The sequence below is a fragment of the Felis catus genome, chromosome D3, assembly GCF_018350175.1.
Source record: "Felis catus isolate Fca126 chromosome D3, F.catus_Fca126_mat1.0, whole genome shotgun sequence".
Classification (NCBI taxonomy): domain Eukaryota; kingdom Metazoa; phylum Chordata; class Mammalia; order Carnivora; family Felidae; genus Felis; species Felis catus.
Window position 1 is genome coordinate 76,977,681 of NC_058379.1, and position 21,995 is coordinate 76,999,675.

At 50.4% G+C, this 21,995-nt stretch overlaps 1 long non-coding RNA gene across 1 annotated transcript; it reads left to right on the top strand.

Moving 5' to 3' along the window:
* The first annotated feature begins 1,239 nt into the window (after window positions 1-1,239).
* On the top strand, window positions 1,240-7,422 carry LOC111557340. The gene is made up of 2 exons (XR_002737364.2): window positions 1,240-1,788; window positions 5,193-7,422. It is a non-coding gene; the product is annotated as an uncharacterized LOC111557340 (long non-coding RNA).
* The last annotated feature ends 14,573 nt before the right edge of the window (window positions 7,423-21,995 follow it).

Below are 21,995 nucleotides of genomic sequence, written 5' to 3' on the forward strand. Positions count from 1 at the left end.
TCCGTCTTCGTCACGGTTTTCCAAGCAAAGGGAAAAATGCAACTTGCATGGACCAGAGAAGCTGGTGAAAACCACCCGGATGTTTTCTGCGGTGAAGCTCAGGAGTGAGAGGGATTTGTCCTGCCCTTTGAAAGAATGTCTCCATGGGAGGCTCTGGGGGAACCCGTTTCCCTTTAAAGGAGAAAAACCCACAGTGATTCTGAAAAGAAATACGATTGTTGCAACCAGGAGAACAATTTGAAAACTAAGAAGCAAGTTAACCACAGGCAGTGCCTGCAACACAAACTTAATATCACGCTGCCGCCATAGCCGCGGAACAAAGCTGGAGCGCACAGGCCCTGGCGATTTCCACGGGGCTCCGGAAGCTTCCCATCTCGGGATGAGTATTTGGGCTTTTGCCATAGGAATGTGTCGGCCTTTGGAAGGTCACAGCCAAACCCCTCAGCCCTCCTGGGTAAGACTGGTCTTTTCTAGGAGTGAGTTTGCCGGGTGACCCCAGGTGGTCTCGGGCCACCAGGGGAGGGGACCCCCCCCCCAGGCACTTAGGGAGCAGTGGCAGGACCCAGCAGCAGGCAGCTCTTTGGGGTCACTTCTTGGGACCAGTTCTTAGAGGAAAAGATGACACAGCATCTTTGCTCTCACCTGGAAAGAAACGGGGGGTATCTAAGAGTTAGGGGAGGGCGAAAGGAAAACACCTAGTACTTAAGGCCGCACAGTGCCTCAGATCGCCACGAGCTCGGACCGGGATAACCAGCCCTCCTTTTATGTCGCATTTATTACCAGAGAGGGTGACAAACAGCTCAAGAAAGCAGAATGACAAAGTGGCCCGAGGAGGGAAAGAAATGATCAGAGGCATTAAAAGTAACAGCAGCGACGTGCAGAATCGTTGAGTCGCTATGTTGGGCACCTGAAGCTGATACAACACTATCCGGTCACTATACGGGGATGAAGAACAAACGAATTTGAAAAATAAAAATAATAGCAGCTCACAGACTACGCTTAGGACCGACGGCAGCCCCCGCAGCGGTTGACTTTACTGTCCCCCCTACCAGTCTGTAAACTCTGTCGGTCTTGCTCACCATCGCATTACCAGAGCTTAGCAGATAAGGAGGGGTTTAATAAATAATTGTTGGCGTGAACAAATAGATTGGAACTACGTCAGAAATGACCCGTGCGAGAGGAGAAGGAGCCTGGCTGCCAAATATCGGTCAAGAGCTCCCAGTAGGATGAGTCAAGAATATATCTTTTGATTTAAAGGTTCCTAAAACCAAGTGGCTTCTCTGACGCTAAGAAATCTGAGGAGACGCCAATGTCATAAACGTCAGTCTTCTTGTAAGGAACGAGTAAAACGCTGGGGTTTCTGAGCGGAAGCCTGTGTTCACCAGGAACAACGGCCCGGCTTTCCCCGACGGCCTCCGTTTCTGCCTGTACCTCACGCCGCCACGGGACAGAGGGGGGGCGCTGGGCTTTCCGGTCTGGCTTAGCGTGCTTGACCAAAGGTGACGATGACTTAGTGGGCTAAGGTCATGCTCTCCCTGCCTCCCAATCAATAATTTAATGTGACTTATCAGAAAGAGAGAGAACTGTTTACTTTAAAACCCCGGATCCCATAAAGGGAGAGGGAAAAACCTAAAACCCACAGAAGCTCGGGGCTTGCGCCCAGGCGGCCCGGCACAGCCCAGCAGAAGTGGGGGGTGGTGGGGGGTGGAAGGTGCCGTCCACTGGCCAGAGAAGGGCCCAGGCCCAGGCCCGGGCCCGGGCCCAGGCAAGACAGACACGGACTGGAAGGTAAGCGTCCCCTCCCCGAGCACCTAACAACTCCCCTGTGTGAACCGAGCTGTTCTTTGGGGGGGGCCACAGACTCTCAGAAACAGAGGTGTGCCGAGTCCCAGGGGTTTCCAAAGACCCCGCACAGCACCTGAGCAGCGGGAAGTGTTACCTAACCACAGCCTATTTGAGTTTGTCTGCAGTGATGATTGTGTTTCTTCAGAAAGCCCGAGAAAGCCGGACACCTTTCTGGGGGTTCCAGCAGCGGAAAGGGCAGCTAGGGGGGAGTCGAGGGCCCAGAGGCGGCCTGGACTTTTGTGTCCTCGGGCCAACACGGAGCCCTTTCCTGTTTTATGATGGTCTGATTTAACAATAACACAAGGCCTTCAAACAAGATCCCACCAGCAAGATAATTGGAATGAGGGGTTTGTTTGGCCAGGAATCCCGCCCCTTCCCCATGCTTTGGGGCTAGCATGCCAGCAAGGCTCCCCGTGTTTCGTTCTGGTGCTTCTGGAACGCCAGCCTCAGAGTCGTTCTGTCCAGCCTACGGTTCCTTGGACAGCCCTGAAAACAGATGGACGCTTGCACAGAAACAAAACCGGTTTCTAGGAATCCCCAAGCCTCTGCAATTCTCTTTAAAAAGAGCCTGTTGAGACCCCAACTTGCCTGAGTATTTTCCCGATGATCCTTCCCTCACTCCTGGTGGGCAATAAATGTGGATGATAAATGCAGGCATAAGGAGCTTTCCAGATGTTTCCCTTGTAGGTGGATTGCAATGAAAAAAAAAAAAAGAAAGAAAGAAAGAAATGGGTCTTTGCTCTCTGTTGACGAGAACATTCTATTTTAAAATTTCCATGTACTTTCAAAATGACAAGGCTCAGGTATGTGCTACTGACTTCCTTTGCCTTTATCTAGACTATAACAGCCTAGAAGAATCAAGCTGATGCCTTTAATACGTCTGTTTGAAGTGACAGTAATTGTGAATTTGGAATTCAGAAAAAGCGTCTCCATTTATCTTTTGCTTTTAAAGAAGTGTTTGGTTTTAATGCTGATGGGTTAGGTTTGCAGTGAGGTGACACTTCACAGACCCAGCAAGCACTCAGTCCTCTGGGGTTGGCTCTAGAACATTCTAGAACATTCTCAGCCCGTGGGAAACAAAATCTAAAAGCAAAGACAAGCTGCTCGCACCCAGATCCGTTGTGAGAAAGAATGGCGAGTTTTGGGGTCTATCTGGTACTTTGGAATCTAAGACAATTTGCAAGGAGTCGCAAGGCATAACGAATAGTTAGAGTTGCAAAGGCCTCTTCCTTAATGAACTCGCCCTCCCCATTTATGAAAAGAAATCCATCACATAAAAAAGGGAGCAAACCCAGGCTAGCCTGTGTTTCACACCCCGGGCTCAGTGGGGAAACTGCATTCTGAATTGACCACAGCAACTAAAAACGTCTAGACATTCAGTCCAGGTTGGGATGGCGAGGAACAAGAGAGGGGGACACGGCACAGAAATTTAATTTTAATAGACGGCCATTTAGGAATGCCTCACACGCGACCTCTCTCCAGAAGTAAGAGGATCCCAGAAGTAAGGATCCTCAGGCCTTTTATTTTATTTTTAATTTTTTTAATGCTTTTTATTTATCTTCGAGAGAGAGAGAGAGAGCACAAGCAGGGAAGGGCCAGAGAGAGAGGGAGACCCAGAATCCGAAGCAGGCTCCAGCCTCTGAGCGGTCAGCACAGAGAGCCCGACGCGGGGCTCGAACCCACGAACCATGAGATCATGACCTGAGCCGAAGTCCGGACGCTTAACCAACTGAGCCACCCAGGCGCCCCCCTCAGGACCTTTCCAGCTGCAGAAAACTTTGCTGGCATTTGCACACGTTACCCTGAGTAACATTCAACATCTTTGCCTCATGCATTACTTTTTTTTTTTTTTACAGGAAGTAACAGGTGTAATCATTTCCCAACCTGCTTCTAAACATCCTGTTCTTTATTAACTGGTACTATTTAAGGGCAGTTGTTAAATTTGAAAATACTAGAACAAAAGATTTGTTTTGCAAGCTGCCCAATGAGAAATGTCTTTGAAATTAAAAAAAAAAAAAAAAGATCCAAGTAGATCCTGGCATTAACCACTGCTAATTTTTTCAATTATGGTATATTATTGGATGGCATTTGAAAAAAAAACTGAAAACATTCTACTTGCTTGTTTATGCTGTTTTGCCAATTAACATGCTAACCGCTCCTACGGAAACAAAGAAATAATGAAAGATGAGGGCCATTCTAACTCTGTTTAAAAATCGTTCACAAGGGGCGCCTGGGTGGCGCAGTCGGTTAAGCGTCCGACTTCAGCCAGGTCACGATCTCGCGGTCCGCGAGTTCGAGCCCCGGGTCGGGCTCTGGGCTGATGGCTCAGAGCCTGGAGCCTGTTTCCGATTCTGTGTCTCCCTCTCTCTCTGCCCCTCCCCCGTTCATGCTCTGTCTCTCTCTGTCTCAAAAATAAATAAACGTTAAAAAAAAAAATCGTTCACAAGGCTGAGAACATAATAGGCACTCAATAAATACGTGTTTTTCGATGGATGCAATACGACGATAAAATTGTTCTGCATAATAAAGTCTTTCATTAATAACTTGCCAGGAAATTAGCCTGAAGCTTCTCTCTCTACACAGCACTAACTTTGAAAGCTTGGCCCCAAAGAACTGTAAGCTCTAACCTCCCAATTTCAGAACAGTGTTTTTGCAAGAAGGAATTTTTATTACAGAGTCCACCAAAAAAGAAAGAAAGAAAGAAAGAAAGAAAGAAAGAAAGAAAGAAAGAAAGAAAATCTTAAAAAAAATTGTTTGAACTCTAATTAGTGTTCTCATTATGAAAGTACCACATTGATTGCAGAAATGAACAAAGGCAGAGAAGCAAAAAGGAGGGGGGAAAAGGCAAACTAGAATTCCACCACTCAGAGATAACGAGGGTTAACATCTGATGTTTTTGCCCCAGGCTTATATGCACTTTTCACTGAAAGGAGCTCATACTATGAATGGTATGTTTTGTAAACGACCTGCTTCATTCAATAAAATAAATACCTTGAATCTTTTTCCAAGTCAGCAACCATTTTTTCTACAACGTCACCTTCAATGACCAGATTGTATCATGCATATATTACCTACCTTTTTCCTCTCATTGGCCATTTGGGTTGCTTGTAATGTTTGCTGTTGTACACAGTGCCTCCGTGGACAACCTTATAGGTTGTCTACAGATTGGTAGACAAGAAAACCTTTTCTCCAAATTCAAGGGCTTTTTCCTTGAGACAATTTCTTGGACCAAAGAAATAGAAGTCTTGGTAAATAGAAAGTGGTTTGGCAAGCTTTACCTGGAACGCGTTAACTTCCTCCTCTCTTCTTCCCTGTTTACTCTTGCTTCCCTTTTCCGTCTTTTGCAGATTGTGGAGACGCCTCAGGCACACAGGGGCCACCCGGAGAAGTGGAGACGTGCTCAGACCCCGCTGTGAGAGCCTGAGAGGTGAAATGGGTCCAAGCCTTTGCCAGATGGAGAGTTCTGCAAGCATGGAGACCTTTCTAACTAGTGACTTGTTCACCTCCCAGTGCTTCTCCCTAACTGAGGCCAGGACATTTCTGGAGTCTCTTGTCACGGTCAACAACATCCCTTGAGAGACCGGGAAGTGGGGGTTTCTGTTCTAAGTCCCGCAGGCAAAGCCAGAGCAGATGAGCCTGACTATGGGGGAGGAACCCGAGATAGTTCATGACAAGAGCGTGTCCACCATGGCTGTGCCCAGAGTGCCAAGAGTTGGCGTGACGGGGGCCATCTGGACTTCTAGAGTTTGTATTCGGTGTGAGTCATGGCAAAGCCGTCTGAAGAGATCAGGGCTACCAGTGGGCCATGTGGCACATTCCTGCTACCTTGCAAATGACCGCACCCTGTCAGGGCAAGTGAGAGTCTCGGACTGAACCAGAAGGAGTCAGTCGCTTCACAGGAGGGTAAGCAAACCAACAGACTCAAGAAGGTAAGGAAAAAAGGAGGCAGGGTTCAACATCCAATCCCATGGAGACTGAGAGACTTTTGTAATGTGCTAATAACTGCACATTCTAGGTTGAAGAGGGTGATTTCGTGGTCTGCATATAAGAGCCATTTTTACGGAAAAAAAATGCCAAAGGGTGCATATTCAGTTGTTAAAAAGGAGCCGGTTTTATGGCCACAGCAAGGTTCTGGCCAAATGGTAACCACTCAGTTATCCTGGGGGAAAAAAGAAACCGGCCCCCAACCTTTGCCTTTCCTAGCGTTTGGGGGGAAATAAAGGATTAGGTGAAAATGATTTATTTCCTCTTCTTCTCCATCGTGGGCAGGAGTTCAAATAGCAGTTAGAAACCATTTTTAACAGGAAACCCAGGAAAACAGAAGGGATTTATTCATAGGAGGCTCCCTTTCCCTAGAAAATGAGTATTATTAACAAAAAATTGAACAGTTCCTCTCTCTCCATTTCCCCCCTCTCCTTACCTCCCTTCGTCTCCCACCCACTACTATGGTGGAAAATGACTATGGCGAATAAGATTTAAAACCTGAGCACCGTTGGATGCCTTCGCATCCGATACATGTCCCTGAGAGTAAATTACAGCACATTGAAACGCCACATCCCCATGCAAAATAATGTCAATCTCCTTAGACTGCAGAATTTGCTGGCAATGGATGGGGATGGACGAGGAGGTAAGAGCTGAGGAGGACCCATCGATCTGGTCATATTATTACAGTTTATAATACGGTCTTCCACGGAGTCTTTGTCTCCTAAAATCAGTTCCCGCTAGGGATTCTTTTGCTCTTAACCCTCTTAGCAAATTGATGCAAACAGATTTCCCATCCATTTCCACAGGGTGTTTCATTCCTGCTGGTGGGAGGCTTTTGCGGGGGTGGTAACCAAGCACAAGGCAGGGGGTCCCTTTGGTTGCTCAACTGTTCCCGACAGAAGCCTGACATCTTGGTCTTCCTGTTGCTCAAGACGCTCCCCGGTTGTGACCCCTGTTTTCTCTGCTCAGGTCACTGTGGAGCTGGGAAGCTTCCCTGATGGTGGCCACGGGCAATGGTGGAATGTGGAGGTGATGTTAGCACCTTCGTGGCTACAGATTTTCCTTAGCAGAGCTGTGGAGTGTGACAATGGTGTTTGTGTGCAAACTGTCAAACGCCATTATCACACTAAATAGCTACTGTTAGGCAATCCCTCCGCTCGATAAATGCCTTGGCATCCGTTCGGTTTGGGCAAGAAGGTTTATGTTATAGCAGTGTGTGTTCCCAGTCCGGAATCCCGGAGCGAATTCAGGCCTGTTGGCGCTCAGAGCCAGTACGTCACCCAGACTTTGCCCCTCACACGCTGTTGTTCAGTCCTTTAGCTGAGGATGAACTTTCTTGATTTCTGGAGCCAATAAAAAATAGGGCAGTGCTCCCCAGAGCACCCACCACAAGGGCAGGCGTGCGGTAATTGTTCAACCCGTGCGTATTGAGTTGAATAGTGAGCGAAGTGTGAGATACGGAAGCAAAAAGTGGGTCAAATCTAGGATAAATAAACCACAGGGTTCTAGGAGCAAAATTAAGGCGTGCGGGTTCCTCACTCTTCATCACAAAAAAAGCAATCTTCTAATAAACGTTCACGTCGCTTCACTGACCTTCCCGAAATTCTAGGACGTGTTCCATCTCTACGGATTTTCACCACGGTCGAGGCTGATTACCTCATGTGCACGCGAGGTTCTTTTTTCTTATGTTTCAATGAATTACCATCAGGAAATGACACATGAACTAGGTGTGAGTTGCCATAGCGAATCTGAACATTCTAAACCCAAGCAGCTTCCGGGAAAATTGGACCAGCTGGGTGTTCTTGTTTGAAACACATTTTTTTTTTTTCTTCTCTGAGAGGCGTTTAAAGTAAGGAGTGGGTTCTGTGCGGGCCTGAAGCTTGTTTCCCCGAGACTTGGCTAAACGAGCTCGTATATGTTTAATCCCACTGCAAGGTTTGGAACAACCCTCAGAAACAAGGTCATTCGATCATTCAACCATTCATTTATCAAACAAATATGTATTAAGAGGCTACCACGTGCCCGGCTCTGCCCTTGGCCCTGCGGAGACTTTTAAGGGAAACGTGTCTGACATCCTTTCCAGCAAGGAGCCGAACTGTGCCAAACAACTCCAAGCCCCTTGCTGGAGGGCACCACGGGGAGTGCAGTCCATACACCAATGATACACTGTAACGGCTCCGAGGTCCCGAGAAACTTCCATCCAAAGAGGAGGTCGGCCTCTCCTTCCACCTTCCTCTTCTTCCCTCCTGGCATCATCCACTGTCAGGAGGAGAGCCAGCCTCCCCCACCCCGAAATAATTAATACACTGACATTCTTTCGTCTGTCCTTCTGGAAAGATCTCTCACTGAGGAAGTGATGATAGAGGGCCCTGTGGTATACGGGTCACCCCCTCGCACACTATTTCGTCCCATCCGTGCAACACGGCAAAGATGACAGGCGTGGGGTTCCTTCCACTGGTGACAAGCTGAGACTGAGAACGGCCCTGGAGTTTTCTAGAAGGGCAACCGCAGGTCAACATGGGTCTCCTAAATCCTTTACCTGTGGCCTTCCTCCTTGCCCCGATTACTCCACAGAACCTCCTGCTTCATAGCCCAGGCTAGGTAGAAGCTGGTCACCTGTCTGCTCTGTCAAGGGACTCTGAGGGACAGCCTGTCGACTAAGAGATGACTCATAGGACGGTGTTTCCTTGGGTGTTCATAATGCAGAGAAAGTCAAAAGCAGCGAAACACCATAATCGTGAAGTGGAAGGGAGGGAACATCCCAGAGTTAGTGTCGGGGTCCAGAGGGGGGTGGCCTTACTGCCCAGACGCGGAGTGACCCGGCCAACTGATGAGCACACCCCGACCCGGAGCCTCACGCTGTGGGCCATTCCCAGGCTCAGGGACAACGCAGAGATGGCCTCAGGCACCCCTGTCCCTCACTCCCACTTGCCCTGAGATTTTCTTCAGGCAAAATTAAACAGGAAGCAAATGGAAGGACATTCTACATCTTTTCTCCTCGGTTGGCCCACCAAGTGGCTCATGATGATTCCTGCCTGGGTTAGTTCTGCATCTGAGATTGGGGACCGTTTCCTATAGATCTCTAAGGAACACACAGCAGGCAAACCCACTCCCCATTTTATTTTTGAAGTTGATTTATTTATGATGAGAGAGAGAGTGAGAGAGCTTGAGCGCATGAGCCGGGGAAGGGCAGACAGAGAGGGAGGGAGAGAGTCCCAAGCGCTGTCAGCTCGGAGCCCGACGTGGGGCTCAACCTCAGGAACAGTGAGATCATGACCTGGGCCTAAGTTGAGTCAGACGGTTAAGCGACTGAGCCCCCGAGGCACCCCCACTCCCCATTTGAGAGCCCTGTCTCCCTCCACCCCGCTGCTCAAATCTCTCACTGTGCATCCTTCTGTGGCTCTGCTCTCTTCCCCACTACTGCCCGGGACGTGATTCCTGCAGGGTTCTCCAATAAAGCATTCCCAGGGGACACTTCCTGACTCCCAGTAGAGGCTGTATGAGGCAAGGGTCCACTTGGAAATGCAGGTAAGGTCACACTCGAGCTGAGAGGCGGCAGAGGGCCCAGGTGGCCGCCCTGAGGTGCTTTCTTCCCCGGGGACACAGGTCTTACCCTGTGAGCCATGCCAACGAGCTTCATCTTAGTCCGACGTGACCCGTGAATGTGCTGGTTGCCGCTTAGAGCCTGTCCCATGTCCCATCCGTCCCCAGAGGAAGTTTTGTGAACTGGCTCTTCGACACATTTTTTCCCCTGCACTCTTCTTAAATCTATATTTTCCACTTGGTGTGGTTTTTTTTTTTTTAATTTTTTAAAAATGTTTATTCATTTTTGAAAGACAGAGGGAGATAGAGCATAAGCAGGGGAGGGGCAGAGAGAGAGGGAGACACAGAATCGGAAGCAGGCTGCAGGCTCCCAGCCGTCAGCCCAGAGCCCGACGCGGGGCTCGAACTCACGGACCGCGAGATCATGACCTGAGCCGAAGTCGGATGCTCAACCGACTGAGCCACCCAGGTGCCCCCCACCTTTTTTTTTTTTTTAACTCTTAATTTTTCCACTTGGTGTGGTTTTTGAATCAGAAGACACTAGGATGTTAAACTGGACACCAGTTTCGGCTTTGTTCCAATGAGGAAATTGAAGCCCAGAACGGTTGAGGGATGTGCCCGAGGCCAGTCAACTCGTCTGTGGGCGAGCTGGGCCCAGGCTTCGCCACCTCATGCCTGTGGTGTTTTCTGGTGTTTCTACTGCCTGCCAAGAATAAGCACAAAGAGAGGTCAAGCAGTACCTGCCGAACAAGGGACTGGAGGCCCTGTAAAGTCCCCTTTCCTTTCATTCCTCTGAGAACTGTCTCCTTTAGGTTTCAAAGGGACGCTCCCGAGTGTGATATTCTAGAATTTGGTGGATGGGTCCACCTTCGCCTCCCCCGCTCCCGACATCATCTGCCGTTCCCTGGAAAGACGTGGGTTGACTGGTTACTTTGTGTCTGGTAACATACCGAGCTCTGGGGACACAAAGGAGGCTGTGTCCCTTCTCTGCTCTCAATCTAGCAGCTGGACAGTGGTCTCAACGAAGACGTTTAGGACCTCAGCATATTAGACGCCATCACAGAACCAGAGAGCAGGTATTCGAGCGAACAGGGCCTTTGGTTCCCACTGGCCCTGGTTCAGACACACTGAATCTTTGACATTATAATCCTTTTTGGAAAATAGTCACTCACGTTTATTTTGGTGATACAGTTGCCAACAGGCTAGAGATAAAGGGCACTTTGTTGCACACCGGGTGGCTGTGCCGTGTGCATAAAGGTCTTTTACTTTTACTTTGCAACCGGGGAGCATGGTGAACAGCATAGGAAGTGCTGACGGGGCCCTCACAGGGGTTGGGGGATGGGTTAGAGCACTTTTCAATTCCGTGTCTGAGGAATCTGTATTTCCGGAAGGAGCTGGCTGGGTAGGCTGTGAGCCGGTTGTCTTCCACAGTGCGGTCGGGGTTGATTTTCACACCTACCAGGCCATCAGGGGTAGCATCCTCCCTTGCTACCCCCTGGCCCATCACACAAAGCCTCGCCCCAGACCACCGCAGAATGTCCGCTCTCAGTTTCCCCTCCCTTGGGACAGGCTGGAGGAAGCTGCTGGGTACAAATCCACGCACCCAAGGTGTGCCATTGCTTCTCTTTGACATCCGGGTTTCCTTCCAAGCTTTCTGAAGGAAAAGGAAAGGTTCCAAAGCCCATCCGGGTTTACAAAAAAAGTATGGGGCGCCTGGGTGGCTCAGCCGGTTGAGCGTCCGACTTCGTCTCAGGTCATGATCTCACGGTCCGTGGGTTCGAGCCCCAAGTTGGGCTCTGGGCTGACAGCTCAGAGCCTGGAGCCTGCTTCGGATTCTGTGGCTCCCTCTCTCTCTGCCCCTCCCCCGTTCATGCTCTGTCTCTCTCTGTCTCAAAAATAAATAAAACATTAAAAAAATTAAAAAAAAAAAAAAGTAGACGGCCTCCAAAAAATTCCAAAGGGCTTGGTCGTAAGATAGCCTACTTTAGACGGCAGGGTCACCATACGTGTCCTGAAAGAAAAGATGGACGTGACACAAATTTATTGTGTACTTAGAATACTTAGACACCGTGCGTAGGATGCACAGATGAGCAAGGCATTCATGCACTCATTCATTCATTCACTCATTCAAGCAACATTCAGCCCCGTGTTCTTACTATGTGTCAGGCATTACGCTAGTCTCTGGGAATTTGAAAATAAGATGCTTCCTCCAGAATAGAGTGCTGGCAACCTAGTGAGGACACAGACAGGCAAATGGATAATGGCAGAGCCGAGCCTCGGATTCTTTGAGGTAGGTGTGGGGTGTCACGGGGGCCTTTAGGAAGGAAATACCGCCGGTGGCAGGTCAGAGAGGCAAACGCCAGAAGGAGACGAGCTCCCAGCGCAGAAGCGCTCGGACGCTCCAGACAGCCGCCCAATTAACGAGCAACTTGGGACCTCGGCGAGTGAGGGATGGACGTTTTCACCACAAGTTTCCACCTTGAGGTACCTTCAAGTTTCCAAATCATTCCCCAGCAATCCCCTCCTGCTCCGGAGAGCAATTGAATCATGAACCTGGGATCCATTTGATGGGGACTTTCCCTCTCAGAAATGCCTCCATCCAATCACCTTTCACAGAAAAGAAGCACGTTGTACTATTTGGCAAGTGACGGGGTGGGGGGGCGGGGGGCGGCAGGTGGATCTCCAACCTGGGCTGAAGTGAATACCCTCCTGTTCGCCCGCCCCTTGAGCCTGGGGCCACGCTTGGGAATACTGCCCCCTCGTGGTAGGATATGCCCTGCACTTGGGAATACTGCCCCCTCGTGGTAGGATATGCCCTGCACTTGGGAATACTGCCCCCTCGTGGTAGGATATGCCCCTGCACATCAGAGCGCCAGGCGCCCCAAAGGGTTTCAAGTTTGCTACCCCAGCGTTCCCACTCGACTCCGTTCAGAGCTTCCCTGACAGCAGAATTGGGCGTTATCTTTGAGAAGTCAGTTTTCAAAGGCTTGAAGGGGACGGAGGGAGCGGCGGAAGCCATCGTCCTAGCGAGTGTCCGCTGGCCTGTTGAATGGACCAGGCAAGAACTAATCTGGTTCCACCTAGAGAACAAGTGCCTTCCTTTTCTCTCCGCTGGCGCAGTTGGCCCGGACAAAAGCTCATTACAGCCCTTCCTGTTTCTTAAGGCTGCCTGTCTTCTAAGCAGCGCCCCCTGTCTCGCTTTTCCACTTGGCTTCCAATTCCAGTTCGGTGCAAAGAAGTCGGAGGTCCCCTCCCTCTATTTGGATGCACCGGATGCTGAGTTTACCGTCGCTCTCCCTGAGCCCTACGCCTGAGAATTCCCAGGTCTCGTCTACATCTCTGCACGAGCTCAGGCCATCTCAGCAATTGGAGGGAGGGGTAATGCTGGACTGAGTGCAACAGGGAAAGGGCCGCTGTATGTAAAACCAAAAGGAGGTGGCGACAGACTACCCCCAAATGCAGGTCGTGTGTCAGGAAATTTTGATTGCAAGAAGCAATGTTTTCTTAGATTATCTCAAGCAATTCATTCTTACGGCAGCGCTTCTGAAGTACCTGCTAGATATAAGGCACTGAGGTGCAGAAAATTTCTTGGCAGGGGCCACACAGCAGGAAAGGGATGGGAATCACCCAGAAGCTCCCGGTCACCAGGTTGGGCCTCGTAGAAAGTGGCAGATAGTCGGGATTCATGAGTGCTCCAGGGACTGGGGTGTCTGGTCTCCCCCAAGGCTCTAGAAATAAATTAAGCCTCTGGGGCACCTGAGTGGCTCCGTCGGTTCAGCCTCCAACTTTGGCTCAGGTCACGATCTTGCGGTCTGTGAGTTCGAGCCCCGCGTCGGGCTCTGTGCTGACAGCTCGGAGCCTGGAGCCTGCTTCGGATTCTGTGTCTCCCTCTCTCTCTCGGCCCCTCCCCTACTCCTCTCTCCCTCTCTCTCTCTCTCTCTCTCTCTCTCAGAAGTAAATAAACATTTAAAAAAATTAGAAGTAAATTAAGCCTCTACCATTAAGGTGATTCCTTTGTTCCCTTTTTCTGTTCTCCCTGTTATCATATCTCTGTCCATCCTTACCTACCGTTTCTGCTGACCTATAACTACTTTCTCATATCTTCTGCTAATTCTGGGGTCTCAATGGCCCCCGCTACTTAACGGCCTCCACTTGCCTGCCATGCATGGTGTCATTTCAGTTTCTCTACATGCCAACAAGTGACTCCTCCCTCCCTGTATCTCCAGTTTGGAGCCCGGAGCCACAGGACTGATTGACTCGGTTAAGCTGTGTGTTCTCCTTGGGGTAGAACTTTCCCTCTAAGCCAGGACAGGCTGCTGGTCAACCTTTGGGGCAGGAGAAAACAAAGGGGGTTATGTACGAGGAAGTCTAACGCAGGACTTCATATGTAGACTTTACTCCGAGCAGGGGCTATCGATTCTCCAGATGGAAAGGTTGGGGAAGAATTCTCAGGGAAGGGAGTTGACGTGTGTGAAGTCCTAGTGAGATAGAGTTTGGAACAGCCAAAGAGCGTGAAGCGGTCTGATGTGGCAGGAGTGTGATTAGGAAGCCGAGATTAGGCTAGAGAGGGGCTGGGGGGCTGGCGTCCCCGGCAGCAGGAGGGAGGAGGGACAGGTGAGTTGGGCAGGCATGATGGCCATCACTATTTCACGGTCGTGCAATTTGCTGATGGCTCATCAGGGCCCGGGGTTGACAGCCTCCAGCCTGTGGATCCAAGTTCAGATGGCTGCCTGCTTTTGTAAGAACTAAACACGATTTTTGTATTTTTCAGTTATTGAAAAAAAAGTCAAAAGAAGCATACTATCTCATGACATGTGCAATTCATATGCAATTCAAATTTCAGTGTTAATAAGTAAAGTTTTATTGGAATTTACAACCGTTCCCATTGGCCCAGACCGGCCCAGTTGGGAACTGACCGTCTTAGTTCCAAGCAAATTGGGACGGTCGTCACCTGGAAGGCAGCCAGGCTCACTCATTTACATATTTTCTGTGGCGGCTTTCATGCTCCGGTGACAAACTTAAGTAGGTATGGCAGAGGCCATATGGTTCAAAAAGCCCAAGATATTTCTATCTGGCCATTTATAGAAAAAGTTTGCTGACCTCTGATCAAGACCAATGAAAACGTAGATCATTTACCTGATAAGGCAAGGGAATATGACTGATTGTTACTTTAATGAGCGTGTTGACTATGCCTATTTATTTTCTCCATCAGAAGCTGATTCTTTTTTTTTTTTTAATTTTTTTTTTCAACGTTTATTTATTTTTGGGACAGAGACAGAGCATGAACAGGGGAGGAGCAGAGAGAGAGGGAGACACAGAATCGGAAACAGGCTCCAGGCTCTGAGCCATCAGCCCAGAGCCCGACGCGGGGCTCGAACTCACGGACCGTGAGATCATTTTTAAAACCTAAATTAGATTGTGTCACTCTCCTACTCGAGATCCTTCAATGGCTTCCCATCCTACTGGGAATAAGATCCCATGCCTCCCTCTCAGGCAGACCTCATCTTTTTCCTTCTTTTCCTCTGGCTCATTCCACACCATTCCTACCCCCTTGCTGTTCCCCAAATATGCCAAACGTAATCCTGCCTCAGGACCTTTGCACTTACTGCTCCCTCTATCCAGACCCTGTCTCCCAGATATATGCATACCTCGTCCCTTCGCCTCATTCCTGTTTCAATTCAAAGTTGTTTTTTCAGCGAAGCCTTTGCCTTCAGCATAACACTCTTCCCTTCTTGACATTTCTTATTTATGTATGTTCTGTGTCTCTACTAGAAGGTCTGGCACATGGGGACAGGGACCTTCCTCTATCCTTGCTCACAGAGCAGTGCTGATCACATGGTAGGTTTGCGATAAATATTTGTCAGATAAATAACTGACAAGTTGGTGAAGTTATGAATCTTATGCGTGGGGGGGCCTGGGTGGCTCAGTCGGTTAAGTGTCAGCTCTTGGTTTCGGCTCAGGTCATGCTCCCACAGTTTGTGTGATCGAGACCCACATCCGGCTCTGCGCTGACGGCGTGGAGCCTGCTTGGGATTCTCTCTCTACCTCTCTCTCTCTGCCCCTCCCCCACTCGTGCGCGTGCATGCACACACGCGCATTCTCTCTCTCTCTCTCTCTCAGAATAAATAAACTTAAAAAAAATCTTATGCGTGTCTCCAGGGCCATGTCCCCACTCATTGGACCATATTTCCACCAATCAATATTTTATTGTAGCCAATATTGGTCCTGTTACAATTCCATAGCTGCCTGTCTCTGGCATCCACTGGCCTCTTTTCCTGCCAAACACCTTGTATTTAACCATCCGCACATCTGCTCTGTGGATGTCTCGTGCCAGATGCCAACCTGAGATGCTGCCATTTCTCGCGTCCTAAGGACGGATCCTGGGCCCAGCGGTGGAATCAGGGTGATTCTTCAGCCTGTGAAGCCGACAAATGACAGTTTATGCATAGATGCCCTTGGCTAGGATGAGCCGTCGTCTGATGGCCAAGAGCGTCCTCCACCCTCGGAAAGCCCGAGGAGCTCTGATTTTAAGCCAAGGTAGTTAACTGTGAGCCACGCTCTCTAGTCCGTTACAGGCCCCCCTGCGGGGCGCCCTCCGCTCTCCAGTACCTCGTGGTGATGGATGCTTGTGCTCTTAGTACTCAAGCTGGTGCCACTGGGATGCTCTCTGCTGCTGGAAGGTTCCTCCCTTCGGCCCTGTCCCCAGATTTCAGGGTCTTCTTTTCCAAGAAGCTCTCCTGCAAAGGCAGGGCTGGCAGTCTCTTCGGCAAGGACAGAGGCCCCCGCTCGGCTCAGCTCCCTCTGTGCCCTGGGGCCTGCTCTTAGGTTGGCCCTTTGTTGCCATTTCGATCACCTCCAGGTCAGAGTTCCGGGGCTCTCTGGGCCCAGCCCGGGGACTGCTGTGACTTACAGGCTGACTGACCCCACGGAACACCAGCTGGCTGAGCCAGAACTGCCGGGCACACGGGCACACGGGGGTGCCGTCCACATTCTCCCTGAGGCTGCGGGAGGGAAGCGCGCCCCCAGGGTCTCTCCAACTCCAGCCGCAGACATCTGGGCCGGAGAATTCTTTGTTACTGGCGACTGTCCTGAGCGCCCTGGGACGTTTCACCGGATGCCTCAAGAATCCTCCCCGTTGAGACAAACCAAAAATGTCTCCAGACGCAGACAAATATCCCATGGGGACAAAATCCCACGCCGTCGAGAACCACGGCCCTAAAGCAGCTGTCCTTCTTGGCTGGGAACTTCGGGACCAGAGGTAGGGAGGACACTAGGTTCAGAGGGGCTGCTGGCGAAGACCAATCTTGCAGTCAGTCCGAGAACAGCAAATGGCCCACACAGCAAAGTATGTTTGCAGGGTGAGCAAGAGAGAAGCAAGGGCAGAGCTGGGCTGGGAGTCAGAGAACACGAGGAGGGATGCGACCATGCGGGTGCGGGGAAGGGTCTCAGGGAGGGGTGGACAGAGGGCGGGTTTGAGCTTGGCAGGGACGTCTTCGGGTCGCAAGGGACACACCGGGGCCTCTGTCTGCTCTGGCTTCGGCTGGGACCCCTCCCAGCTCCTCCTTATTGTTTTCGAGGCCCAACCTGCCTGAAGCCACCCCCCCTCCCCCACCCTTCGTGCAGGGACGATACTTACTGAGTGCCCACCCATGCCAGGCCCCGGGGATGTGGAGAGAAGACGTATTTCCGTCGCTAGGAGAATAGCGAATCAATGAAGCCAATGCACCCAAGGATAAGGAGATAGAGGTCTCAGGGGCTCTGAGGGCATAGACGTGGGGCTCAAAGGAAGGCTTCCTGGAGGAGGTGACATCTAAGTGGAAACGGAGGTGTTTCAGACAAATGAGGAGGGAAGAGTCTTGGCATAGGTGTCTAGGGTGCTACCACCTAAAAGTCTTTTAAAAGGAAACCAATTTTTCGTTCTGCTCTCAACAGAGCCTGAAGAATAAAGCAAACCAGACAGCACTCGGGGCCTAGTGGGGCGGCAGAGACAGAAAAAGTCACAAAAGGGGGAGGCAGAGGGACAAGAGAAACCACACCTCAGCTGTGACCCATGACCCGTGGCATCAGCATCGCCTAAGACCTTGCTAGAAATGCACATTCTCTGGCCCAGCCCAGACCCCTTAAAGCAGAAACTCTGGGGGTGGGACCCGCAGCCTGTGTTTGAACAACCCCCCCCCCCCCCCCCACCATACACACACCAATGCCCGCCCAGGCCCTGGCGATTCTGCTGAATCCCGGAGCTACAGGCCTGGCCCACTGAGGCATTTATTAGTGTTTAATGAGACAGCAACGAGAATCAATCAACCAGTCCCTCTTGCCTCGGAAGAGAACAGCAGAATGTTCTCAACCTTGGCTGCACTTTAGAATCACCCTGAGGGTTTTGTTGAAAACCCCAGTGCTCAGGCCAAGTCCCAGAACAATGACACAGGAGTCTCTGAGGGGGACCCAGCCACGGACATTTCTAAAGCACGCCAGGTGACGCGAATGTACTGCCAAAACTGGGCACCGCTGTTGTAAGAGAAGGTATTAACGAGATCCTCTGCTTTGAATGACGGAAAACTTATTTTTCAATAGGAGCAACACACCTGAAATGTATGTATCAGGTAACAAGCGAGAGAGACAAACTGGAACCTTCTTTTTCTCTCCTTTAATAACAAACTCAGAAGGCTGGGGCACCTGGGGCTCAGTCAGTTGATTTGGCTCGGGTCATGATCTCATGGTTCATGAGTTCAAGCCCTGCATCAGGCTTCGGATCCTCTCTCTCTCTCTCTCTCTGACCCTCCCCTGCCCCCTGTCTCTCTCTCTCAAAAATAAATAACATTTAGAAAAACAATCAGGAGGCAAAGAGCCTAGGACTAGGGCAGCGGCTCTACAATGTCTTTAGCAATTTGGGTTCTCTGGATGGCCATGCCTTCCTGTCCTCATGGTTACAATGTGGTTGCTAGGGCTCCAGCTATCAACTCCATTCTCCAGGAAGGAAAACTTAAAGGCTGAAGGACAAAAAAGGGTAGCTGCTTGCTAACTCAATCCCCTTATTATTTCTTTTATTTTTAATTTTAATTCCAGTACAGTTAACATACTGTGTTGTATTAGTTTCAGGTGTACAATATAATGATTCAACAATTCTAGGGGCGCCTGGGTGGCTCAGTTGGTTGAGCGTCCGACTTTGGCTCAGGTCACGATCTCGCGGTCCGTGAGTTCGAGCCCCGCGTTGGGCTCTGTGCTGACAGCTCAGAGCCTGGAGCCTGTTTCAGATTCTGTGTCTCCCTTTCTGACCCTCCCCCGTTCATGCTCTGTCTCTCTCTGTCTCAAAAATGAATAAAACGTTAAAAAAAAATTAAAAAAAAAACAATTCTATACATCACTCAGTGCTCATCATAATAAGTATACTCTTAATTCCCTTCACCTATTTCACCCATTCCCCCCACACTTCCTCTCTTGTGACCATCAATATGTTCTCTATAGTTAAGAGTCTGTTTCTTGGTTTGTCTCTTTTTTTTTCTTTGTTTGCTTGGTTTTTCTGACTTATTTCACTTAGCTTCACCCATACTCTTTAGCTCCATCTATAATGTTGCAAATGGCAAGATTTCATTCTTTTTCATGGCTGAGTAATATTCCATTGTGTATATATACACCACATCTTCTTTATCTACTCAGCTACCAATGGACATTTGAGTTGCTTCCATAATTTGGCTATTGTAGATAATGCGGCAATAAACACAGGGGGGGCATCTATCTTTTCAAATTAGTGTTTTTGTATTCTTGGGGTAAATACCCAGTAGGGGCATTACTGGCCCATAGGGTAATTCTATTTTTAACTTTTTGAAGAACTCCATACTGTTTTCCACAGGGTCTGCACCAGTTTGCATTCCCACCAATGGTGCACAAGAGGTCCTTTTTCTCCACATCCTCACCAACACTTGTTGTGTCTTGTGGTTTTGATTTTAGCCACTTGGACAGGGGTGAAGTGATATCTCATTGTGGTTTTGATTCGCATCTCCCTGATGATGAGGGACACTGAGCCTCTTTTCACATGTCTGTTAGCCATCTGGATGCCTTCTTGGGAGACGTGTGTTTGTGCCTTCTGCCCGTTTTTAAGTTGGATTGTTTTTTGGGTGTTGCGTTTGATAAGATCTTTAGAGACTTTGGATACTTGCCCTTTATGGGATATGTCATTTACAAATATCTTCTCCCATTCGGTAGGTTGTCTTTTAGCGTCATCGACTGTTTCCTTTGGTGTGCAGGAGCCTTTTATTTCGGTGTGGTCCCAATAATAGACCCTTAGCGCCCTGCAACGCAATGTCCCCTGTTCACCAGAACCTGACCCTCCCGGGGCATCCCCTGTGTGTGTTGCATGTGCCCTACTGTTGTGGCTGAACCTATTTGCCTTCTTTCCAGTCGTCTGCAGTGGCTCTCTTTGCTTGTTGTGGGCGGGGTCTGGTCCCTGTGTTGTTAGGGGGCCGATCTGGGGGCCGCCTGGGGTTTGAGTTGAGTCAATCCAGGTGTTGGCCAGAGATGTGGCAGCATTGAATTGCAGGGCACTTTCCCTGTGCTGTCCCCTGAGAAGCTCACGTTGGTGGGCGGGGCCTGCAGTCCCTCCTGCAGTCACTCTGTCCCCAGGCCCCTGCTGGGGTGTGTGGTTATCTTCCCCTCTCCCCAGGGCAGGAGTCACTGTGGAGTGGTGCTGTCCCCGTCTGGGCCGCTCCCACACTGCCAGGCTTGTGGCTCCGGCCAACGGCGTATCAGAGGGGGTGAGTCCACAGGAGAAGTTGGGGACGGGGCAGGCGTGCCAGCAAGGTCCGCACTGGTCCACGGCAGAAGGGGGCTTGAAGCCACTGGGAAAACTCCTCCCAGGCTGGGATGGAGGCAGCGTGTGTGTGTGTGTGTGTGTGTGTGAACGTGGGGGCAGGGCACGCACTTTTAGCAAGTCTGGGGAGTCTGTTCCTGCTGGGCCCGTTCTGCAGGTGTCCCTGTGTCCAGGCTGGGCGCAGGGGGAGGGAATGGCATCACCAGCTCTTCTGTTCTTGGAGCGGTCCCCGCGAGGTGCCTGCACAGGCTCAGAGGTCTCCAGCACAGGCTCAGAGATTAGGAAATAAATCTCCTTTGTAAGTAAATCTCCTTCCGGAATACTCGGGGTGCTTTTCAAACCGCTGCTGCTGGGCTGTGTCTCTGTAGGGCTGTTTGCGGTGCTGTCTCTTTAAGGGCGAGGACTCAGTTTCCTACCACCCCCAGCTCTCCTGGAGCTGCTGGGTTTTCAAATTCCTGGTGATAAGCCCTACTGCTTGTTGGGCTCCTCTGGTTTTCAAAGCCAAACGTTATGGGGATTCGTCTTCTCTGTGCTGGTTCCCCCTGGGCCTGGGCAGGAGGGGGTCTGCTCCTCTCCCCTCCCAGCGCCCATCACATCCCTCCCTCCTGTGGCTAGTCCCTCAAGTCTCTGCCCTTCCTAGCCTCTTCAGGGTGGCCTCTTCTCTACATTTGGCTGCGGAGACTATGTTCTCTTTGGGTCATTTTCCGGGTTATTGACACTGATGTAGATGTTCTGTCGGAGGGCTTAGGCTCCTCCTACTCAGCCATCTTCCTAGGGAGTCTAGCTTGATCCCCTTTCAAGAACATTCCTGGAAGCCCCTCCTAGAGACTCCTGCCGAGATCTCATTGATCAGAGCTGCAGGAAGGGTACGAAAGGCAAAGTCCCCTGACCCGGACCCCAGTACGGCTAAGTATGAGGACTGTCGGGCAGTCAGGCCCAGCATCCAGCTTTAGACGACGTGAGAAACAGGTGACTCACAACTTTGGGAGAAGGCAGAGTGATGTTTGAATGGCCCACTCACGTGCTGTGCACTTAGGACCGACTGCACAGCGTGTGTATCCATACGTGGTATATAAACATATATTTACATGAACTGTGGCAATTCTCTCGAGCTGTTGTGCAGTAAAGATAAAAGGATAAAAAAATAGAACACACTGAGGTTCTTTGGGGAAACATCTCACAAGCTCCCCGGAAAATGTAATGCTGACGAATGGGGTGACCCATCCAGGGAGGTCTCTGAGTCTCACCCCCTGCGTGAAGACAATAAACATGCCTGAAGCACTGAGGCCAGTGACCTCAGAGGCCAGCTTGAGGGTAGTGACAGTGGGACCCCAGCAAAATGGAGAGATCAGCTAGGATGGTCTGGGGGTGGTCTCCTTTGTGAGTCTCCCCAACCCCCCCCCCCCCGCCCCGCCCTTGCTTTGATATTCTTCTTAGAGGATCCTAGGGCTACGAGAAGCTAGGGCTTTAGGCTTCTCTTTGGGGTATATCACCAAAGACACCTGCCTGGAAGGCGGAGGGATGGATGAAGCTGAAGACCTGATCTCAGGGGGTGGTCCCGGGGCTGAGCCACGAATGAGCCCCCGCCAACTCACTGAACGTCCTCTCCATACTCAGCTATCATCTGGAGAAAGGAGGCATTCAGGTGCCGGAACGACTGTCCTCCCTCACTGTCATCAAGCTGAGATGGCATAGTCTACACTTTCAGGAATTGACAGCTGTATACACATGGAGGGTGGTGTTATTCTGCTTTCCCGTCGGGCTCCCATCTCTCCTCCACGTCTCCGGGTCCACCACCCTTGGGGCCAAGCTTTCC